A 24,459-nucleotide genomic window follows, 5' to 3' on the forward strand; every position below is an offset into this window, starting at 1 on the left:
GTGTCTATGTATCAAATGGTTTTCACTGGGAACCAGTGCCAGAAAACTTACCCAATTGAAACTGAGGGAGAGAAAAGATTCCACCTTAATGTATAGATAATTTCTTGTACCCTTCTGTCTTCAACATTAGCATTGCCTAATCATTTGTTAAAATCTTATTTGCATTGGTGAAGATTGAATACTACTGAATCAGAAAATCAGACATGAATATTAAATTTATCCAAACATTTTAAACAATACCATTTTGCAGGGGCTCTTGTCCAAAATGCATGTTAAACCATTTGGCATTTTTAGAGTTAAATTTCTGGTTCTTCTCTCCATTAGTCTTAAATCAGCTTGGCTGATGTTTAAGCTCCCTGGAGAGACAAGTAAGAACTCACACCCTCCAGAGTGGGAGTGATTGTAAGCCTGTTCAGAGCTGAATTTCCTGAACCGGACTACAGTATACAAAGCTCAGCTGGTCCTAAGAGTAACCACGCAAAACCGGCGTGAAAGCAGGAAGCCTCCTTTCTGCCTGAACAAGCTAGTAACTTTCCATTTTTTCTTCAGAAAAACGGAGTCCGGGACATAATAAACAATGGAGATCAGGGTAAGATACTGACATTCGTAAACATTCTTAATTTATTTTTAAAGCGGAAGGGAAAAGCAGAGTTTGCTTTGGGAGCGCCTGGGAATCACTTCTTATACTTTAGAGTGGATTCAGCTGCGGGGCAGCAGCTAGGGGTAGAGTCCGTCTCTCTGGTTTCTTGTACGGTGCGTATGCTTCTGCTTCGTCTATTGCATCCACTTTTCTCCTCAAAAGAGATGGCGAACTTCCTCTCAACAGATGGAGAAGAGATGCGGCTTGGCGGGAGCGCGAGAAGAAGACGGTAAGATGAGAAGAGTCGAGGGAGAGTTGCAGGTTTCACACAAACTTCGTTTTTTGGTTTTGAATGTTGATAACTCTTTTTTTTTTTTTTTACAATTGCGTTGTCCTGGATACAGTATCCGAGTATTGTTAAACATATGAAATAAAAACAGTAAAGATGAATTCTCTCCATTTATCTCAGGGGTTCCTTTCTCCAGAGTTTTAAATCGAACATTTTTTTAAAAAATGGATTCCCTTTTAAGAGGTTTTAGCATACTGACAATATTCCAGAACTCGTGCATGAATTTTAAATCTGAAATGAATACCTTTTGTCCCTTTCTGTAAAAGATGAATGTTTTGAAAAAACACATTTTTACTTTTTGGGGGGCATTTGATTATTGAAACTGAGGGAAGCAATTATAGTACAATATGTTAATTCTTTTACAAAAAGCGTGGTGGGGCAGTGATTGGAATGCAGTACTGTAGGCTACTTCTGCTGACTGCCAGCTGCCAGCAGTTAGATTCTCACCAGCTCAAGGCCTTCCATCCTTCAGAGGTCGGTAAGATGAGGATCCAGATTTTGGAGGGCAATATGCTGACTCTAAACTTCTTAGAGAGGACTGTAAAGCATTGTAAAGCAGTAAGTGCTATTGCTATATCCTAAATATTAAGCGCAATATTATGGGATAACAGATTTAACATTTACATTATGAATTTTAAAAATTGTTATTTTATGTTATTTTAAATAGAAAAATTTAAAAAATATACTTTGGAATTAAAAGGCATTTTTGTGCATCTTGAATATTTTGATACTACTAGGCATGTACATAAGTACATTAAATTGATTTTGAAAGTGGAATAAAATATTATTGGAGTTACTTGGCATCCATAAACTATTATAATGAGATAGTTATAACAACTCATTTCATATAATGAGTTTGACTCAAAGAATGAGACAAGAACTCAACTGTGTATAATTTGAACACTTAGTTTAGTCTAATCTTTTCTTAAATCTGCTCTTCATTAAGAATACAGTGATCCCCCGGTTATTGCGTCCCCGACCATTGAGAACAGGGTAATTTGCGATTTTTCAACCCGGAAGTCAAAACACCATCTGCGCATGCGTGCCCTTTTTTCTATGGGCACGCATGCGTAGATGGTGCCCGGCAGATCAGCTGCTGGGTGGCTTCCCTGGGTCTTCCCCCTCTTGCTGGCGGGAGGGCGAGCAGCGGGCATCAGCAAGGAGTTTCCCCACCGCCCACGCAAACTCCTCGCTGCTGCCCGCCCTTCGCCCGCCCACACCGTTCATTCTCGCAGCCAGAGCGAGCGCGGACAAGCCGTTCGCTGGCGCTAGCTCTCGCCTGCCTGCCCGCTAGCGAGGAGCCGCCTGCCTGCCCGCTAGCGAGGAGCCGAAGATTGGGGGCGGCGCGGCTGTTTTAAAACGTCGCCACCGGCATGGGGGGCTTGCCAGCACCCCCCGGACCCCCAACCCAGGTTTGGGGGGCTGCTAGGAAGCCCCCCATGCCGGCGGGGACATTTTAAAACACCCGCGCGACTTTCCAATGAGTCCCGAAGACAAACGCGTTGTCTTCGGGACTCATTGGAAAGTCGCGCGGGTGTTTTAAAACATCCCCGCCGACATGGGGGGCTCGCTAGCACACCCCCAAACCCGGGTTGGGGGTTCGGGGGTGTGCTAGCGAGCCCCCCATGTCGGCGGGGATGTTTTAAAACACCCGCTCGACTTTCCAATGAGTCCCGAAGACAAACGCATTGTCTTTGGGACTCATTGGAAAGTCGCGCGGGTGTTTTAAAACATCCCCGCCGACATGGGGGGCTCGCTAGCACACCCCCAAACCCGGGTTGGGGGTTCGGGGGTGTGCTAGCGAGCCCCCCATGTCGGCGGGGACGTTTTAAAACACCCGCGCGACTTTCCAATGAGTCCCGAAGACAAACGCGTTGTCTTCGGGACTCATTGGAAAGTCGCGCGGGTGTTTTAAAACATCCCCGCCGACATGGGGGGCTCGCTAGCACACCCCCAAACCCGGGTTGGGGGTTCGGGGTGTGCTAGCGAGCCCCCCATGTCGGCGGGGATGTTTTAAAACACCCGCGCGACTTTCCAATGAGTCCCGAAGACAACGCGAGCCCCCCATGTCGGCGGGGACGTTTTAAAACACCTGCGCCGCCCCCAATCTTCGGCTCCTCGCTAGCGCTGCGGAAGTAAAAACACCATCTGCACATGCGCAGATGGTGTTTTTACTTCCGCAGCGCTACTTCGCGAAAACCCGCTCGTTGCGGGGGGTCCCGGAACGGAACCCTCGCAACGAGCGGGGGATCACTGTAAATATTTTTTTCTGGTCTTTCAATACTTGGGGGTGGGAATTTAATTAATGATGTTGATTGGTTATATACTGACTACTATTTTTAGGTGCCATTGTTCAAATTGACTATTTGAATTGCTGTTGTGCTTTTATGTGTGTGCACATGTGTATATGCTGAGATATACTGTATTTTGGTGCATTATATCTTCTGATTTGATGTGTAGTATTAATTATAGACAGAAATAGATGGGATATGCTGTGTTTGCTTAGAAACAGCCGGCCGGTTAGTGCCGTGCGATTGGCATCCCTATCCAAGGTTCTGATAGGGCGCTTTCCATAGTTACATTGTAAGCGGGAAAGTTACTGTGTATTGATTGGTTCCTGCCTCAGCCTGCGGTGCTATATAACTCTGTATGTATTTGAATGTTCTCTCTAAGCCTGTACCTGCCTTGCTGGCATGCATTCCGTATTAAATCTATCAGTTATCTAAGGCCTCCTCTGTTTTACTGGCGACGAGGATTCTAGCCATTTCTTCAGAGAATTATATGCTTGGACTGTGTAAGTAAGTGAAAATGTCAGTGCAGCTTATTTTCGCCCCCTTCAATCCCCAAGGGGAGACGTGGGACTCCTATGTCGCCCGTTTTGATTGCTTCTTAATCTCCAATGGGTACACAGAAATTTCCGGGGATAGGAAAAGATCATATTTCCTGGGGTTTTGTGGCCCCGAGATGTTTGAAACTGCCCGTGCATTGTTTGCCCCTACTTCGATCCACGACGTGTCTTGGGATGACTTTTTAAAAACTTTGCAGGACCATTATGCCCCAGCTCCCTCACGGTGTGCACGGCGCTATAAATTTTACCAGCGGAACCAAGCCGAGGGGGAGTCTATAAACGACTATGTGGCCGCCCTTCGCCAAGCGGCATTGTATTGCGAATTCGCTGACCTGAATGATTACCTCCTTGACAGGCTTGTAATTGGGGTGAGAGATGGTCGTCTTAAGTGGCGTCTCCTGGCCATTAGGGATCTGACATTCCAAGTGGCGCTAGCGGAGGCTCGTGCGTTTGAGCTGTCAACGCAGTCGCTGGCAGCCATGGACAGTGCCGTGAATGTCACCCACAAGAGTGCTGTTTCCACGGATAAGGCCACCGTTCTCCCTGAAGAGGAAGGCAGTCTTGGGGCAGAGGAGGAGGAGGTGTGCAAATTGGCAGTGAATAGGAACCGAGATGCTCCTTCTACACGTCCCCGGCTGCCCCAGTCGCCTTGTCAGGGTTGTGGGGGTAATCATCTGAGGTCCTCCTGCCCTTCCCGTGATTCCGTGTGTTGGCACTGCGGTGCCAAAGGATACCTTTCCAGGGTCTGCCGTTCTCGCAGAGTTTCCACAGCCGCGACCCGGGAGCAACGGGAGCCCCAAAGTTTCACCCCCCGATGGCAGAGGAAATTCCCTTCAAACCGGCGGGAGGATTGCAACGCTATCTATAGCCGGCCACGTTTGGCTACCACTTTTGTGAAGGAGATGTCTAATTCAGCGGAGAAGATCTCGTTGGAGGTCCAGTTGGGAACTTCGAGGTGCCCAATGCAAGTGGACACTGGATCTGCCCACTCCTTAGTTTCGTGGGCAACATTGAAGCGCTGTTTCCCAGCTATCAGCAGAGGTCGCCTGTCTCCATGTGCTGTGCAACTGAAAGACTATCAAGGGACACCAATTCCTATTTTGGGGGAGGGTCGTTTTCCAGTCCGTTTCAAAACTTTTGTGGGCAAATTGCCTCTGATTGTAATTAATGGGCCATTCTCTAACCTTTTAGAATTGGACTGGTTCAAGGCTTTGGGACTCTCTGTAATTGGGGTAAATGCTGTCAGCGATATGGGACGGTTTGAGGTTCTGGCACGGGAATTTCCAACAGTATTTGATGGTCAGTTGGGCTGTTATACGGGAACCCCGATTTCATTTGGTTTAAATCCACAAGAACCGGCGGTTCGTTTAAAAGCCCGCCGGGTGCCCATTCCCCTTCGGCCGAAAGTGAATGAGGAGCTGGATAGGCTGATTGCCCAGGAGGTGCTAGAACCGGTGGATCAGGCAAAATGGGAAACCCCGGTGGTTATTGCTTTCAAGGGGGATGGGGGAATTAGGCTGTGTGGGGACTACAAATGTTCCATTAACAAAGCGTTGGCACATCACTCATATCCGCTGCCAGTGGTGCAACAGCTGCTGCATACCTTGGGAAAGGGTCGGGTGTTCGCGAAGCTTGACCTGACTCAGGCTTATCAGCAGCTTCCCGTCGACCCCCTAGCTGCAGAAGCGCAGTCAATCATCACCCACCGGGGGGTTTTCAAGTGTCACCATTTACAATTTGGGGTCTCCATTGCCCCAGGAATATTCCAGGGCCTGATGGAAAGGTTGCTATATGGGCTCGAAGGAACTGTGCCATATTTTGATGATGTCCTGGTGTCGGGGAGTTCCACAGATGGGTTGATGGCACGAGTAAGAAAGGTTTTGTCCAAGTTTAGGGACGCGGGGCTTAAACTAAAGGAAAAGAAGTGTGTCTTTGGTGTCCCGAGGGTGGAATTCCTGGGTTTCATTGTGGATGGAGAGGGAATTCACCCTACCCCTGACAAGACACGGGCGATTAGGGACGCCCCCAGGCCACGATCCAAGGCTGAGCTGCAAGCCTTTTTAGGACTCTTAAATTTTTACGCGGTTTTTATTCCGCATAAAGCGTCGGTGGCCGAACCTTTGCACCGTCTTTTGGACAAGCACTCACACTGGCACTGGGGAAGCAGGGAGGAATTGGCATTTAACGGGGTCAAGGCAATACTTTTGTCCAACAATGTGCTGGCCCAATACTCACCAGGATTACCTTTAATATTGACCTGTGATGCTTCACAGCACGGGGTGGGCACTGTTCTCAGCCACAGACTGCCCAATGGAACTGAAGCCCCTCTGGCATTTTTCTCTCGCACGTTGGCTAAGGCAGAGAGGAATTATGGGCATATAGACAAAGAGGCACTGGCACTCATTGCAGGGGTCAAGCGGTTCCACGATTACCTATATGGACGGCATTTCGAATTGGTTACTGACCACCAACCATTGCTAGGGCTTTTGTCTGGCAGCCGTCAAAGTCCAGTGGTCCTTTCACCTAGAATGTCACGCTGGATCGTCTTTTTAGCGAACTACAATTATACACCTACCTATAAGCCTGGACGCCACATAGCACACGCTGATGCCCTGAGCAGATGTCCGCTGCCAGATGTTCTAGTCGACCCTGCTCCAGCGTGCTCTGTGTTCGCTCTATCTGAGAGTGCCATTCCTATTTCTGCAAACGAGGTAGCTGGAATAACTGGTCGGGATGCCATACTGTCCCAAGTAAGGCAATGGGTGTTAAGGGGATGGCCATCTGCAGCCCCCGCAGATATATTTGTTCCATTTTTTAGATGCCAATCGGAGTTCTCTGTAGAGAAGGGGGTGGTGCTGCGAGGTAGCAGGGTGGTGGTTCCAGAAACCTTGCGCAGCCAGGTGTTGGCACTATTGCACAGGGGTCACCCAGGCATAGTGCGCATGAAGAGCTTAGCTCGTGACTATGTTTGGTGGCCAGGGTTGGACAAGGCGGTAGAGCTGAGGGTGGCAGGATGTGCTGCGTGCCAGGAAAGTCGTCCTTTCCCTCCCCGGGCCGAGCCGCTGGTTTGGGAACCGCCAGCAGGACCTTGGGCTCGCATACACATTGATTTAGCCGATCCCTTTATGGGACAGACCTTCCTAATAGTCGTGGATGCCCATTCGAAATGGGTGGAGGTTGTCCAGCTTAGGTCTACATGTGCTCAGGCAATCATAGATGCCCTACTGACTTTATGTGCCATGCATGGGTTCCCCGACCTCCTCGTCTCGGACAACGGCCCCCAGTTTACAGCAGTGCAGTTTGAGTCATTCTTAGCATCCGCTGGCATCAGACATGCGTTGAGCTCGCCGTGGCATCCGGCTAGTAATGGCCAGGCAGAACGGGCAGTTAGGTCTGTAAAAGACGCCCTTAAAAGGATGCCGCAAGGTTCTTGGCAGGAAAGGCTAGCAGATTTGTTGCTAGCGCAACATTCCACCCCCTGTGTGGCCACGGGCAAAACCCCGGCTGAATTATTGATGGGTCGCAAGCTCCGAATCATTTTGGACAGACTGCACCCGTGGTATTCCCAAACTGTCCAGTGGCCAGTAACCCCGGCCAGACAGGTAAAGGTAGGAAATACTGTTTTCGTTAGAGCATACTCTGGGGGACGGAATTGGGAAAAGGGAAGAGTAAGCAGGGAACTGGGGCCTTGGTCTTTCGAAATCGAACTTTTGGATGGTAGGATTTGGAAGAGGCATTTGGACCAGATCCGAATTGACAGGGCGAGCGACCTCCGAGGGGAAAGAGATCGTGAGCAGACTGGATCGGCTCACAGTGAGTTATTGCTGCCCGCAAGGATGTCGGGGGAAAACGCCTCCACGGAGTCATTAAGGGGTGAGGAAATTCCGGATACTGAAGAGGGAGTACAAGAACCAAATTCGGAAAGGGTTTTAGAGCCGGCGGTCATGCCTCGGCGCTCTGAGAGAATGCGCTACAAACCGGCATATTTAGAGGACTATGTATGTGTCAATCAAGGGGTTAGGAGTGCTGTGTTTGCTTAGAAACAGCCGGCCGGTTAGTGCCGTGCGATTGGCGTCCCTATCCAAGGTTCTGATAGGGCGCGTTCCATAGTTACATTGTAAGCGGGAAAGTTACTGTGTATTGATTGGTTCCTGCCTCAGCCTGCGGTGCTATATAACTCTGTATGTATTTGAATGTTCTCTCTAAGCCTGTACCTGCCTTGCTGGCATGCATTCCGTATTAAATCTATCAGTTATCTAAGGCCTCCTCTGTTTTAGGATATAAATCAATAAAATGGAAGAAAATGGTATCAATTTGCCATTTATACACTGAAGTCAATTTTTATGTGTATTTCTTTTTCTTGGACCCAGATTTTAACCACTAGGTGTCTTAAGTGATCTAGAAATTAAGACAGCTTAAACAATTTCACTGGTTTCCTACTTATCCCTTGAAGTACATTGATATTTTTTTCATTCCATCACCAGTTTAGCCTGGCACAATTATATTTTTGAAAGTTGCAAAATCTTGAAGCTTCGCTAGAGCAGGGGTCTCAAACTCAATTTACCCGGGGGCCGCTGGAGGTAGAGTCTGGGTGAGGCTGGGCCGCATCAGGTTTTCCACAAGAAAAGCTCTTACAAAAACATTCCAATGTTATCAAATATCTTTATTTTTTCATCTTATTTTGTGTTAAAAAAATAAACAAATTCATAAGAAAAAAATAAATCAACCAGTAATAAATAAATAAATACAATGAAAACGAAAATAATAATAATAGTAATACAGCAGATATAGAAGCCCCTGGATTTGATACTCCTCAGCATGTCTAATTGTGTAATGACATTTCAAATTGTATTATTTGTGCACTGCAACTTTCTCTGTGCAAATAAGATACGTCGGGATGCCGCTGTGTTCAACAAAGAAATATTGCACTTCCCACTTTTCCTGAAATTGTCTGTGCTCATCACCAACCTTTCTCTTCACTGCAGGTTTTGAAAAAGACATGTTTGGGGCTGTGTAGTATATAATTCCACTTGGTGTCTTTTCTACTTTTTTTTCTGTCTCACTGAGTAGCAATTTCTGCAGCCACCTCCACTTTTGAGCCCGAGGTAATGGCACAAGTTTGCAATAAGCCGGGCTGATGTCCCGCTTCCGAGAGCAATATACCCCATCGTGATTGGTAGGTTCATTCAGCTCCGCACACAACACTGAAAAGTGCCATTCGTATCAAACTCGGGCCGCATTAACATTAAACTTTGATATTAAGGTGGGTGCCGCAAACTACTTCAGATCGTGCAGAATGCAGCTGCGAGAGCAATCATGGGCTTCCCTAGGTATGCCCATGTTACACCAACATTCCGCAGTCTGCATTGGTTGCCAATCAGTTTCCGGTCACAATTCAAAGTGTTGGTTATGACCTATAATGCACTGTGCGTATTCCAAAGTTTTAGTTCATCCAAAATGCATTGGCAGGCACACTTCTTTGGAAATAAGATTGGCCTCTCCTTGGTCCCTTTCTGGAATGGTCTGAAGACATGGTTCTGTCAGTGGGACTGGAGACTCCAGATTGATTTGGATTAATCAAGTGGCTTATCATGCTGGTTACTGTCACAATGGTTGGGGATTTCTGAAGTTTTTATATTGTTGATTTTTAATGTTATATACCACCCAAATTGTCATGTGTGAATTGAGCAGCCACAAATGTCTATTTAATAAATAGCACCACTTCTATAACTTGTCTACATTCTACTCAGCAATAAATTTTAAAAATGAGACCAATTTAACACAACTGACATTTCTCAATGTTTCTGAAACAATTTATGGAAGAAAATCCTAATTTTGAAGATAGCACTGTATTTTTATCACAAGAGATTTATTGCTCTGATTTGCTTTTTCCTTGAATATATTAAATACAGAGATAGTGTTGAAGTTTCATAACTCATGTATACATTTATGTACAGCCGATGTCTTCTAAGCCGATGTCTTAGAAGAACTTGAACGATTAACGATTAAAGATAAATAAGGCAATGGGTCCAGATGGCATCCACCCCAGAGTTCCTAAAGAACTCAGATTTGTCATTGCTACCCCCCTGACTGATTTGTTTAACCAATCACTGTTAACAGGAGATGTTCCTGAGGATTGGGGAATGGCCAGTGTTGTGCCTATCCACAACAAGGGCAGTAGAGAAGAAGCTGATAACTACAGGCCAGTTAGCTTATTGGACCCAAATCAGCATGGCTTTACTGAAGGCAAATCATGTCAGACTAATCTCATTGATTTCTTTGACTATGTCACAAAAGTGTTGGATGAAGGTGGTGCCGTGGATATTGCCTATCTGGACTTCAGCAAAGCCTTTGATACGGTTCCACATAAAGAGCTGATAGATAAATTAGTGAAGATTGGACTTAATCCCTGGCTAGTTCAGTGGATTTGCAGCTGGGTGAAGTGTAGATATCAGAGAGTTGTTGTTAATGGTGAGTATTTTGAGCAGAGACAGATCACAAGCACCGTTCCCTGTAGGCTGCGTGCATGAGCGCGCGCGCACCCCAAAATATTGCCCCGCGCGCCCTTTTCCATGGGCGTGCAGTCCCCATCCCCCTGCCAGCCCGTGGGGGGGGGCGGGGGCGGGGAGGCGCCGGCAGCAGAAGGGAAGGGAGCCGCGGCCACCCCTGCCTCCCCACGGTGCCTCCGGCCCCCTCGGCCTTTCCGCGCTGCCCACCGCCCCGCCCGATCTGCCCCCTCTGCTCCTCCGCCACCTCCTGCCTTTCAGCGCAGCTCCTCCCGCACCCGGAACGCACACCCTGTCCGTCTCACCTTTGCCGAGAGCACTTTCGTCCCTGGCTCTCAGCAAGGGGGGCAGCCGTTCTCTCAGCGGAGGCCGGCGAAGGTGATATTCAATGTCGGGGGCGCGCGGGCGGTTGCGCGTGCTCCCTATCTCCCTGCTAGCCCACTCGGAATATTCAAAATAAGAAAAACCTTCGCCGGCAAAGGCTTTTCTTATTTTGAATATTCCGAGTGGGCTAGCAGGGGGATAGGGAGCGTGCGCAACCGCCCGTGCGCCCCCGACATTGAATATCACCTTCGCTGGCCTCCGCTGAGAGAACGCCTGCCCCGTCTCTCCTGCAACCCCCTTGCTGAGAGCCTGGGACGAAAGTTCTCTCAGCAAAGGTGAGACAGGCAGGGCGTGCGCGCGCCACCGCTGAGAAGAACGGAGAGAGAACGAGAGTGAGTGAGAGCAACAGACAGCAAGATAGAGAGAAAGTGAGAAAGAGAGAAAGAGAGAAAGGGGGGAGAGAAAGAGATAGGTTTAGGTTTAGGTTTATTGGATTTATATGCCGCCCCTCTCCGCAAACTCGGAGCGGCTCACAACAATAATAAAAAACAGTACAGTACACAATACCAAATCCAATGCCCACCCATCCAGTTCCAATTTAAATTAATAATCTCATAAAAAACAGTATATATAAAAAACAGGCACACAGTCAATCAATCAACAAAACAACATGGGCAAGGGGGAGGTGTTTTAGTTCCCCCATGCCTGACGGCAAAGGTGGGTCTTAAGGAGTTTACGAAAGGCAGGGAGGGTGGGGGCAATCCTAATCTCAGGGGGGAGCTGGTTCCAGAGGGTCGGCCCCCCCACAGAGAAGGCTCTTCCCCTGGGTCCCGCCAGACGACATTGTTTAGTCGACGGGACCCGGAGAAGACCAACTCTGTGGGACCTAACCGGTCGCTGGGATTCGTGCGGCAGGAGGCGGTCCTGAAGATATTCTGGTCCGGTGCCATGAAGGGCTTTATAGGTCATAACCAACACTTTGAATTGTGACCGGAAACTGATCAGCAACCAATGCAGACTGCGGAGTGTTGGAGTGATATGGGCATACTTGGAGAAGCCCATAATTGCTCTCGCAGCTGCATTCTGCACGATCTGAAGTTTCCGAACACTTTTCAAAGGTAGCCCCATGTAGAGAGCATTACAGTAGTCGAGCCACGAGGTGATGAGGGCATGAGTGACTGTGAGCAATGACTCCCGGTCCAAATAGGGCCGCAACTGGCGCACCAGGCGAACCTGGGCAAACGCCCCCCTCGCCACAGCTGAAAGGTGTTTTTCTAATGTGAGCTGTGGATCGAGGAGGACGCCCAAGTTGTGGACCCTCTCTGAGGGGGTCAATAATTCCCCCCCCAGGATAATGGACTGACAGATAGAATTGTCCTTGGGAGGCAAAACCCACAGCCAGTCCGTCTTGTCTGGGTTGAGTTTGAGTTTGTTGACACCCATCCAGGCCCCAACAGCCTCCAGGCACTGGCACATCACTTCCACTGCTTCGTTGACTGGACATGGGGTGGAGATGTACAACTGGGTATCATCGGCATATTGATGATACCTCACCCCATGCCCTTGGATGATCTCACCCAGCGGTTTCATGTAGATATTAAATAGCAGGGGGGAGAGGACCGACCCCTGAGGCACCCCACAAGGGAGAAACCTCGGGGTCGACCTCTGACCCTCCACTAACACCAACTGCGACCGACCGGAGAGGTAGGAGGAGAACCACTGAAGAACAGTGCCTCCCACTCCCAACCCCTCCAGCCGGCGCAGAAGGATACCATGGTCGATGGTATTGAAAGCCGCTGATAGGTCAAGGAGCACCAGGACAGAGGACAAGCCCCTGTCCCGGGCCCACCAGAGATCATCCATCAACGCGACCAAAGCAGTTTCCGTGCTGTAGCCGGGCCTGAATCCAGACTGCTGAGGACCTAGATAATCGGCTTCATCCAAGGACCGCTGGAGTTGAAGTGCCACCACCTTCTCGACAACCTTCCCCATGAAGGGAAGGTTGGAGACTGGACGGTAGTTATTAAGCACGGCTGGGTCCAGGGAAGGCTTCTTGAGGAGGGGGCGCACAACCGCTTCCTTATAAAGTGGCGGAAAGGACCCCCTCCCCAAGGAGGCTTTGACAATCTCCTGGACCCAGCTCCGTGTCACCCCTCGACTGGCCGAAACCAGCCAAGAGGGACACGGATCCAGTAAACAAGTGGCGGAACTCACAGCTCCAATGGCCTTGTCCACTTCATCAGGTGTCACCAAGTCAAACTCCTCCCAGACAGATGGACAAAGATGTATAGCCCCAGTCACCTCGACTGACTCATTGTCAGTCGACTCTGTTTCACAATTGGAGTCGAGGTCCGCTCGGATCCGGGCGATTTTATCAGCGAAAAACGTGTTAAAATCCTCGGCACTACTCTGCAAGGGCTCCCCAACTCCCCTCTGATTAAGAAGGGAGCGGGTTACCCTAAACAGAGCGGCCGGGCGGGATTCCGCTGATGCAATCAAGGCGGCATGATACGCGCATCTTGCCGCCTTGAGCGCCACTTTGTAAGTCTTAATATGAGCTCTTACAAGTGTTCGATCGGATTCGGACTTACTCTTCCTCCATCGCTTCTCCAGACGTCTCTTCTGGCGCTTCAACACCCGGAGCTCCTCGTTGAACCATGGAGCTCTACGGGGTCTAGTGCCGCGGAGAGGTCGCAACGGCGCAATCCGGTCAAGAGCCTCCCTGCAGCCTTGTTCCAGGCCTCAGCAAGAGACTCTGCCGAACTGTGGACAAGTGTATCTGGAATAACCCCAAGCGCCATCTGGAAGCCTTCTCGATCCATCAGGCGTCTGGGGCGGAACCTCCTAATTGGTTCCGCCTCCCTGCGGGGAAGGATTGGAGCCAGGAAGTTAAGCCACAGTAGGAAATGATCTGACCACGACAAAGGCAGCACTTCTAAGCCCCTTAATCTCAGATCATTACTCAGTTGCTCAGAGAGGAATATCATATCGGGTGCGTGCCCACCCTCGTGAGTCGGACCCTGAACTACTTGAGTCAGGTCCATGGCTGTCATGGTGGCCATGAACTCCTGTGCCAGTCCAGAGGAACTGCCGAGCGACGGCAGATTGAAGTCCCCCAGGACGATAAGTCCTGGGAACTCCACCGCCAGCCCGGCCACCTCCTCGAGCAGCACAGGCAGGGCTGTTGACACGCAGCTGGGAGGCAGGTACGTGAGTAACAAGCCCACCTGAACCCCTAAGTCCAACTTCACCAGGAGGGACTCGCAACCCGCAACCTCTGGAGCAATGAGCCTACGCAGGCCAAGACTCTCCCTGGCTATAATAGCCACTCCTCCCCCCCTTCCCTGGGGTCGAGGTTGGTGCCATACCCGAAACCCAGCTGGGCAAATTTCAGAGAGAGGAACTCCTCCCTCCGGGCCCAGCCAGGTTTCGGTCACACAAGCCAGGTCGGCCTCCTCATCCAGGATCAGATCCCAGATGAGGAGAGCTTTATTTACCACCGACCTGGCATTGAGTAGCAACAACTTGAGCCCAGGGCCAGAATTACACTCATCACCAGTGCTTTGAGTTAAGCTCATGGAGCCTGAAGAAGGGATCGCTAGTAAGCAGCGATTCCTCCTTCCCCTGGAATGGCTAGCTCCATGGCTTCTGCCATACCTGCCTCTCCCCAGCAAGACCGGGATATTTTGACCCTCTGCCACCCCAGAGATAAGTGTCCCCTCCCCTCCTGCCCCTCCAGCGTCAGGTGTGCCAAAAATTCCATTCATGTCATATTCATTCATTCCATACATATTATATTCCCTCCCACCCACTCCATTCCATCTATCACTCCCCTCCCATTCATTTTCATTCACAGTATTCCATTCATTCCAATAATTACTAAAATAGTCCCATTCATTCATGCCATCACTACCATCCTCCCATCCACTTAAATATCCCCACAATAATTTAATTTAAAAGAGTTAATATAAAACTAATAGTTCATATTATTAAAATATTAATTATTAAAAATATAGATAAATATAAGTAATAAAAATAAAAATATAGGTAGAAGATATTTCAACTGGTCAGTTAATTAATCAATTAAGCCAAGTTCATATAGATATCATCCAGTCTAAAAAGGTGAGTCCGAGGGATGTATGATGTTATTAGTAGGACAAACAGTCCTGAGTATAAACTCTGTCCTCTGTCCTCCCAGGTTTTCTCTTTGTCACTGTCGTTGTTATCAGCTTTCTCACCTCCACGACACCCCCGGTCTCTCATGGGTCGCCCCAAATGTTTGCCAGTACCTCTGCTGTTATTTGAGAGGTATCTCTGTATCTCCTGGTCTTCAGTTATAGCATCCAGCAGCCACAAGGTTTTCATACTGTCAATTTCAATCTGGCAGTTTCTTTCTCACAATCTCCTTGTTCACTATAATGGCAGACCCTCCTTCTTCCAGGCACTCCAGCACCGAGTATGTCCACCGCAAAGCCCTCCGACGTCAAGCGTGCCCACCATGTAACCACTCGGCGTCCAGCGTCTATCCGGTAGATCCCGTTGTTTTTGGGAATGTCCTGCTGTTGTGGGGGACGTTTTCCTCCATCTACTTTCCTCCTCGGCTCGTGCACAGTCGGCCCAGCATGCTTGCCCTGAACATTCGCACGCTCGCTCGCTCCTTCTCAGTCCCTCTCCACCTCTCCTTTTCCACCTCTGTCCGTGTCAGTATGAGTCAATGCTGGGCGGCAACCCCCACTCTTCTTATCTCTGCCAGCCCCCGGGGTTGAGCCTCAATGTAATTGCAACAATACAGCTCACCCCACTGCAGAATGCTCTTAAAAAGTGTGGATTCAGGGCAGAATCAAGCCAGCTCGGTCACGATCGCCATTTTCTGAGCCCCAGCTGATCGGGGCTCCCAGCTTTCTCACAGCAAGAAATAAAGAGAAAAGCACTGCCGAGACACAAGGTAACACGATCCTCCGAAACGGGGGAGTCTAATCCTTCTGAACTATCTGTTGTTTTTCAAAATTAACTGAAAAATTTCCCTATATTTGATCTTAATGCCGTAGTCCAGCGGAGCAGCAGTCGCTTCCCTCCCTCCTGCTACTCAACCGGAACCGGATAGCAAGAGAGAGAGAACAAGAGAGAGAAAGAGTGTGAGAAAGAAAACAAGAGAGAAAGAGTGAGAGAGAGAGAAAGCAAGAGAGAGAGAGAGAGAGAAAACAAGAGAGAGAAAGTGAGAAGAAGAGAGAGAAAGAGAGAGAGATGAGAGAGGAAGGAAGAGAGTGAGAGAGAGGAAGAAAGCAAGAAAGAGAGAGACAGAGAAAACAAGAGAGAGAGAAGAGTGGAAGGAAGAGATAGAGAGAAATAATAGAAAAAAGGGGAGAAAAGAGAAATGAGAAAATGATTGAGGCAGAGAATGACAGGAAAGAGAGAGAAACAGAGAGAGAAGTGACTCTTGATTTAAAGCATATGGTAAAAGCACTTAAATAATAACAGGAAAAAAACCCAGCCCTCACCTGTTTTTATTCATAGTTATGTTTTTGGTTTTGCTGGTTGATTTAGTTTTAATAGTAATGGATTTTGGGTTTTTTTAACTACTGTATTAATTTCTTTTAATAAAAAAGAAGGGATTTTTTTCTTATTTATTTATTTATTATTCTATGCCGCCCAGTCCCAAAGGGACTGTCACTCAGACACTATACTTTTCCGCCCACACCGAAAAAAAATTAGAGGGTACATTGATCACAAGCGGTGTGCCACAAGGGTCTGTTCTGGGTCCTATTCTTTTTAATATCTTTGTGAGTGACATAGGGGAAGGTTTGGTATGGAAGGTTTGCCTATTTGCCGATGACTCTAAAGTGTTCAATAGGGTTGATATTCCTGGAGGCGTCTGCAATATGGTAAATGATTTAGCTTTACTAGATAAATGGTCAAAGCAATGGAAACTGCAGTTTAATGTTTCCAAATGTAAAATAATGCACTTGGGGAAAAGGAATCCTCAATCTGAGTATTGTATTGGAAGTTCTGTGTTAGCAAAAACTTCAGAAGAGAAGGATTTGGGGGTAGTGATTTCTGACAGTCTCAAAATGGGTGAGCAGTGTGGTCGGGCAGTAGGAAAAGCAAGTAGGATGCTTGGCTGCATAGCTAGAGGTATAACAAGCAGGGAGGGGGAGATTGTGATCCTGCTATATAGAGCGCTGGTGAGACCACATTTGGAATACAGTGATCCCTCGAGTTTCGCGATCTCGATCTTCGCGAAATGCTATATCGCGATTAAAAAAAAATTAATTAAAAAAAAACCACTTCCGCGTTTGGCTTCGGGAGTCAGCTGGGAAGCGGCGTGGCTGTTTTAAAAGGTCGCAGCCGACCTGGGGGGCTTCCCAGCACCCCCCCAAACCCCCAGCCCGGGTTCGGGGGGGTGCTGGGAAGCCCCCCAGGCCAGCTGCGACCCTTTAAAACAGCCGCGCCGCTTCCCAGCTGAGTCCTGAAGCCAAACGCCAAAGGCGAACTTCCGCGTTTGGCTTCAGGAGTCAGCTGGGAAGCGGTGCGGCTGTTTTAAAAGGTCACAGCTGGCCTGGGGGGCTTCCCAGCACCCCCCCCAAACCCTCAACCCGGGTTCGGGGGGGTGCTGGGAAGCCCCCCAGGCCGGCTGCGACCCTTTAAAACAGCCGCGCTGCTTCCCAGCTGAGTCCTGAAGCCAAACGCCAAAGGCGGTTCGTAACTCGAAAAAAGTGCGTAAGAAGAGGCAAAATTTTTCTGAACCCTGTTCGTAAGACGAGGGGTTCGTATCTTGAGGTACCACTGTATTTATATTTAATTGGATTTGTATGCCGCCCATCTCCAAGGACTCTTGACTGCATAGCTAAGAGGTATAACAAGCAGGAAGAGGGAGATTGCGATCCCGTTGTATAGAGCACTGATGAGACCACATTTGGAATACTGTGTTCAGTTCTGGAGACCTCACCTACAAAAAGATATTGACAAAATTGAACGAGTCCAAAGTCGGGCTACAAGAATGGTGGAAGGTCTTAAGCATAAAACGTATCAGGAAAGACTTCGTGAACTCAATCTGTATAGTCTGGAGGACAGAAGGAAAAGGGGGACATGATCGAAACATTTAAATATGTTAAAGGGTTAAATAAGGTTCAGGAGGGAAGTGTTTTTAATAGGAAAATGAACACAAGAACAAGGGGACACAATCTGAAGTTAGTTGGGGGAAAGATCAAAAGCAACATGAGAAAATATTATTTTACTGAAAGAGTAGTAGATCCTTGGAACAAACTTCCAGCAGACGTGGTAGATAAATCCACAGTAACTGAATTTAAACATGCCTGGGATAAACATATTTCCATCCTAAGATAAAATACAGGAAATAGTATAAGGGCAGACTAGATAGACCATAAGGTCTTTTTCTGCTGTCAGACTTCTATGTTTCTATGTTTCTACAGATTTATAGTTTTTAACAAGTAAGACAAGGCTGAAGAGAGAAGAAAATAATTTTCATGAGTCCCAATGAGATATTTGATTTTAACTTTAACAGTTATCCTTCATATTCATAAAGTAAGGTTCCACATTTAGGCAAGAAAAACAAAATGCATAGGTACAGTATATATAGTACCTTGCTCAACAGCAGTAACTGTGAGAGGGATCTTGGAGTCCTAGTGGACAACCATTTAAATATGAGCCAGAAGTGTGCAGCAGCTGCCAAAAAAGCCAACACAGTTCTAGGCTGCATTAACAGAGGGATATAATCAAGATTACACAAAGTGTTAATACCACTTTAATATCACTTTGGTAAGGCCACATGTGGAATACTGCATTCGGTTTTGGTCGCCACAATGTAAAAAGGATGTTAAGACACTAGAAAGAGTGCAGAGAAGAGCAACAAAGATGATTAGGAGACTGGAGGCTAAAAACATATGAAAAACGGTTGCAAAAGAAGGATCAGGGGAGACAGGATAGCAGTGTTCCAATATCTCGGGTTGCCACAAAGAAGAGGGGGTTAAACTATTCGCCAAAGCACCTGAGGATAGAACAAGAAGCAATGAGTGGAAACTAAACAAGGAGAGAAGCAACTCAGAAGTAAGGAGAAATGTCCTGACAGTTAGAACAATTAATTAGTGGAACAGCTTGCCTCCAGAAGTTGTGAATGCTCCAATACTGGAAGTTTTTAAGGAGATGTTGGATACCATTTGTCTGAAGTAGTGTAGGGTTTCCTGCCTAAGCAGGGGTTGGACAAGAAGACCTCCAAGGTCCCTTCAAACTCTGTTGTTGTTGTTGTTGTTGTTGTTGTTGTTGTTGTTGTTATATTTCAACTTGCGCCACCTTATGTGCTTCATGACTAGACATCTATCTTAAGATATAGTTCAGTCCATTCAAAATCAATCCAAATTCTTTGATTCACTTTCTACACCATATTTTACAATTTGAATTTTGCCAAGATATTTTCAAGAAACACAATGATCCAGTAATAAATTCACAACAAATTATATCTAATGTGCCCCATCAGAAAGAGAACTGATAAGGAATAGTTTGAAAGTAGAAAAGAAAATGTTCAGTTTGTATGTTCCCAGCATAGTGCTTCATTTAAAGCAATGCTTGGTGGGATAAATGTTTCCATGGAAGTTAGAAAGTACAGTGATCCCTCAATTAGCACGGTCTCGATTAGTGCGAAACGCTACAACACGGTTTTTCAAAAAATATTAATTAAAAAATACTCCACGGTTTTTTTGCTATACCACGGTTTTTCCCACCCGATGACGTCATACGTCATCACCAAGAGTCACTTCTCTGTCTCTTTCTCTTTCTTTCCTGTCATTCTCTGCTTCAATCATTTTCTCATTTCTCTTTTTTTCTCCCCTTTTTTCTATCATTTCTCTCTCTCTTTCTTCCTCTCTCACACTCTCTTCCTCCCTCTCTCATCTCTTTCTTTCCTTTTCTCTCTTTCCTTCTCTCTCCCCCCCTCCACTTGCCCACGAGAAGAAAAAAAGCAAACTCTGCTGGGCAGCTCCCCTTGTGCCCCCGCTTTGTGCCTGCCTGTTGTCCCTCTCTTTTGGGGATTTTTTTTTCTTTTCTGTCTGAGTGCGTCTGTGTGAGCGCGAGAGAGGGAGTGCGTGTATGTGTGTGTGTGTCTGTTGCGGCTTGGGCTGGTCGGCCTCGGAGGCGGGAGAAGGCGAAGAGGTAGCAAGCGGGGAACCCGGCGGGGTGGATGGCGGCAGCGGCGTGTGTGTGTGTGGTGGCCGCCTTCAGCTTGGGGTCGCCGCCGGCGTGCTCGAAGGACGCGCCGCCGCCCGCCTTGGAGCCCTCGAAAGCCTCGTCGGGGTAAACTCTTTTGGTTGGGAACCAACCGGCCCGGTGCTCTTTTGGCTCTCTTGGGGTTTCCCCTTTGCCTGGGCAGCAGGAAGACCCAGGGAAGGTTCCTTTGGCCGCCCAACAGCTGATCTGATCTGCTCCGCAGCGCGGCAGCAGCGAGGAGCCGAAGATGGGGTTTCCCCTTTGCCTGGGCAACGGGGAAACTCCATCTTCGGCTCCTCGCTGCTTCCGCGCTGCGGAGCAGATCAGCTGTTGGACGGCCAAAGGAACCTTCCCTGGGTCTTCCCCGCTGCCCACACGCAAACTCCACCATATGCGCATGTGCGGCCATGGGAAAAAAAGGGCGCGCATGCGCAGATGGTGCTTTTACTTCCGCACCACTATAACACGGAAAATCGATTAGCGCGGGAGGTCTTGGAACGTAACCCCCGCGCTAATCGAGGGATCACTGTAATCCAAATGTAATTAGAAATTGGTACAAGAACCTTTGAGCCAGATTTCCTAAAATCTGTTATATAAAATACCCATGTTTTTTTAATCAGAACAACATGACATGTATAGGAAAGCTAGACAGAACTTAAGAGATGGAGCATATTAAATGTAATAAGAATCAGTGCAAGGATTTCCAAAGTAGACTTTTTTCCATTCTGATTTTTTAAAATGTTCATTGTAATACAGAATGAGGTTTCCACAGGATATTCGATAGGATAGTGAAGAATATTTGCAGCCAATTCCACCCATAATGTAAGGCATTTCTGTTTATGTTTATGCATGTCATTTTTACTGGATGCTCAATTCAGGAAACGCTGCAGCCTACGGAAGCACAGGAGTGCAGGGAAGGGCTGTTTGTTGGTAACAAAGAATGCTATCTTATTATGAATAGATTGGAATTGGCATTGGAGGCAAATTGTAGGGGGAAAATATAAGATTAAATCACAGTTTTTTTAATGTTAAGGTGCTACCCAGGCTAGAGATAGAAATATTTTACTTTGAACAACTTTTAAGGATGGGAAAGTAGCATCAAAATATGCAAATGGTTGAATGAAAGAGGCTCTTTCAACTCTTCTCCCATCAGCAAGATGATGAAATTGACACAAACAGTTACAATCTTGATTGCAAAGCAAAACTGTCTAAACAGGATCTTATACTCTTCCATAATCCCATACCTATCAAGTACGTGAACAGATACATAGGTGCCATGTTTTCCATCTTATTTGCTGTCTTGCTGAACAAGGCAGTGCAGTAAAACATTCTGAATTGAGGACGTCATATCCAATGTCATCTTCATTGTACCACAAGGAAGAACCAAATTGGGCACTGAATTGAGGATTTATACAAGTTTGAGCACAGCCTGAATCTCTGATCCTGGATACTTTTATGTATTTGCCAGTTGGCAACAGTTCACAGGAGTAAGTCATATTATTTAATTATTATCAGAATAATTAAATCAGCAGATAGCCTGAACCTGCAAAGATGAGATCGGGAAAGCAAAGGCTCAGAATGAACAAAGACTTAGAACAAAAGGCAAATATAATTTTTTAAAATTTCAACATATAAACAACAGGAAAAAAGTCAAAGCAACAGTCGGACCACTAAAGAGAGTAGATGGCAAGGAAGTAACAGACAGTAGAGAGAAAACAGAGCTGCTTAACTCATTCTTTGCATCCATTTTTATGTGGGGGGGGACTATAGCCCAAGCTACCAAAAACATAACTAAAGACAGACTAGAAATAAAAATTAAAATAAGCCAGAAAATGTTAAGAGAATACCTCTCTGACCTTGATAAATATAAATCACCAGGACCTGTAGGATTATATCCCAGAGTTCTGAAGGAGCTGGCAGATGTTATTTCAGAACCAATGTGCCATATCTTTAAAAAATCCTGGAGCACTGGGGAACTACCTGAGGATTGGAAAAGAGCTGATGTGGTTCCCATCTTCAAAAAGGTGGGGAAAAACAGACCCAGGAAACTATAGGCCAGTGATGGTGAACCTATGGCATGGGTGGCACAGGTGGCACACTGAGCCATATCTGGTGGCACGCAAGCCTTTGCCAATCTCAGTTCCAATGAGGATGTATGTGCCAGCCAGCTGATTTTTGCCTCACACAGAGGCTTTGGCAGGGTGTTCTTGGCTTCCAGAGAGCCTTCAGGGGCATGGGGGAGGTGTTTTTTACCTACCCCCGGCTCCAGGGAAGCCTTTGGAGCCTGGGGAGAGTTAAACACGAACCTACTGGGTCCACCAGAAGTTGGGAAACAGGCTGTTTTGGGCCACAAGAGGGTGTCCGGGGAGTGGGGGAAGCTGTTTTGCCCTCCATAGGCATTGAATTCTGGGTGTGGGCACTTGCGCATGCGCATGAGCACACATGCTCTTTTGAGAGAAAAAAGGTTCACCATCACTGCTATAGGCCAATCAACCTAACGTAGGAAGATACAGTGGTACCTTATGATATGAACGCCCCGCCATACGAACAACCCGAGATACGAACCCAGGGTTCAGAAATTTTTTGCCTCTTCTTACGAACGTTTTCCGTCTTACGAACCCGCCGCTGCCGAGAAGCCCCACCGCCCGGCTGTTGCTTTTTGAAACAGCCAAGGGGCTTCTCAGCGTCCTCCTGAACCCGAACGCCAAACCGGAACTTCCGGGTTCGGTATTCGGGAGGCCACCGAGAAGCCCCCCGGCTGTTTTAAAAGGTGGCAGCTGGGCGGCGGGGCTGCTCGGCAGCCTCCCGAACGCCGAACCCGGAGGTTCGGCAAAAGTTCGGGTTTGTGAGGCCGCTGAGAAGCCCCACTGCCTGGCTGTCGTCTCCCCCCAGCACTTCGGCCAGGACAACAGGCAGGGCAAAGCAGCATGGGGCAAAGGGAGGCTGAAACCGTCGACGGCTTCAGCTTCCCATTGCTCCACGGGCGGTTTTGCCCCACGCTGCTTCGCCCTGCCTGTTGTCCTGGGCGAAGTGCTGGGGGGAGAGAGTTAGGATGGTCTTCCTGCTCCCCCCCAGCCAAAAATAAAAAGGCGGTCTGCCGCTGCCCACGGAGCAATGGGAAGCTGAAGCCACCGGTGGTTTCAGCCTCCCTTTGCTCCACGCTGCTTCCTGTCATCCTGGGTCAAGCGGGCGGCGGCAGACCGCCTTTGTATTTATGGCTGGGGGGGGAGCAGGAGGATTTTCCTAACTCCCTCCCCCCAGCACTTCGCCCAGGACAACAGGCAGGGCGAAGCAGCGAGGGGCAAAGAGAGGCTGAAACTGCCAGCGGCTTCAGCTTCCCATTAGTCCGCGGGCGGTGGCAGACCGTCTTTGTGTTTTTGGCTGGGGGGGGAGCAGGAAGACCTTCCTAACTCTCTCCCCCCACGCTGCTTTGCCCTGCTTGTTGTCCTGGGTGAAGTGCTGGGGGGAGGGAGTTAGGAAGGTCCTCCTGCTCCCCCCCCCCAGCCAAAAACATAAAGACGGTCTGCTGCCGCCCGTTTGAGTCAGGATGACAGGCAGGGCGAAGCAGCGTGGGGCAAAGGGAGGCTCAAACCGCCGACAGCTTCAGCTTCCCATTGCTCCACGGGCAGTTTTGCCCCGCGCTGCATCACCCTGCCTGTTGTCCTGGGCGAAGTGCTAGGGGGAGAGAGTTAGGAAGGTCTTCCTGCTCCCCCCCAACCAAAAACACAAAGACGGTTTGCCACCGCCCGCTTGAGGCAGGATGACAGGCAGGGCAAAGCAGCGTGGGGCAAAGGGAGGCTCAAACCGCCGCCGGCTTTAGCTTCCCATTGCTCTGCGGGCGGTGGCAGACCGCCTTTGTATTTTTGGCTGGGGGGGAGCAGGAAGACCTTCCTAACTCTCTCCCCCCAGCACTTCGCCCAGGACAATAGGCAGGGCGAAGCAGCGTGGGGCAAAGGGAGGCTGAAACCGCCGGCGACTTCAGCTTCCCATTGCTCCGCGGGCGATTTTGCCCCACACTGCTTCGCCCTGCCTGCTTCGCCCTTCCTAACTCTCTCCCCCCAGCACTTCGCCCAGGATGACAGGCAGGGCGAAGCAGCATGGGGCAAAGGGAGACTCAAACCGCCGGCGGCTTCAGCATCCCATTGCTCCGCAAGCGGTGGCAGACCACCTTTGTATTTTTGGCTGGGGGGGGAGCAGGAAGACCTTCCTTACTCTCTCCCCCTAGCACTTCGCCCAGGACAACAGGCAGGGCAAAGCAGCGTGGGCGGCTTCAGCTTCCCATTGCTCCATGCCGCTTCGCCCTGCCTGTCATCCTGGCTCAAGCGGGCGGCGGCAGACCGCCTTTGTGTTTTTGGCTGGGGGGGGGAGCAGGAGGACCTTCCTGACTCCCTCCCCCCAACACTTCGCCCAGGATGACAATCAGGGCGAAGTGGCGTAGAGGAAAGGGAGGCTCAAGCCACTGGCAGCCGCAGACCTCCGTTGTGCTTTCAGCTGGGGGGGGGTGGAGCAGGAGGACCTTCCTGACTCTCTCCCCCCAGCGCTTCACCCAGGATGACATGCATGGCAAAGGGGTGGGGAGGATCGGGAGGATCAAGCCTCCTTCGGTGGTGGCGGCTGGCTTCCGGGTTTCTGAGTT

The 24,459-nt window shown here is 48.7% G+C and overlaps 1 protein-coding gene across 2 annotated transcripts in view; it reads left to right on the forward strand.

The window, feature by feature from the left end:
- Positions 1-411: 411 nt before the first annotated feature.
- MID1 (midline 1) overlaps positions 412-24,459 on the forward strand; it is a 351,173-nt gene continuing 327,125 nt past the window's right edge. For both annotated transcript variants that reach the window (XM_070750817.1, XM_070750815.1), the window contains exon 1: positions 412-589. The gene's annotated coding sequence lies outside the window, so the exon portion shown is untranslated. The remainder of the gene's footprint in view (positions 590-24,459) is intronic.

Source organism: Erythrolamprus reginae, chromosome 4 (genome assembly GCF_031021105.1).
Source record: "Erythrolamprus reginae isolate rEryReg1 chromosome 4, rEryReg1.hap1, whole genome shotgun sequence".
NCBI classification, from domain to species: Eukaryota; Metazoa; Chordata; class Lepidosauria; order Squamata; family Dipsadidae; genus Erythrolamprus; species Erythrolamprus reginae.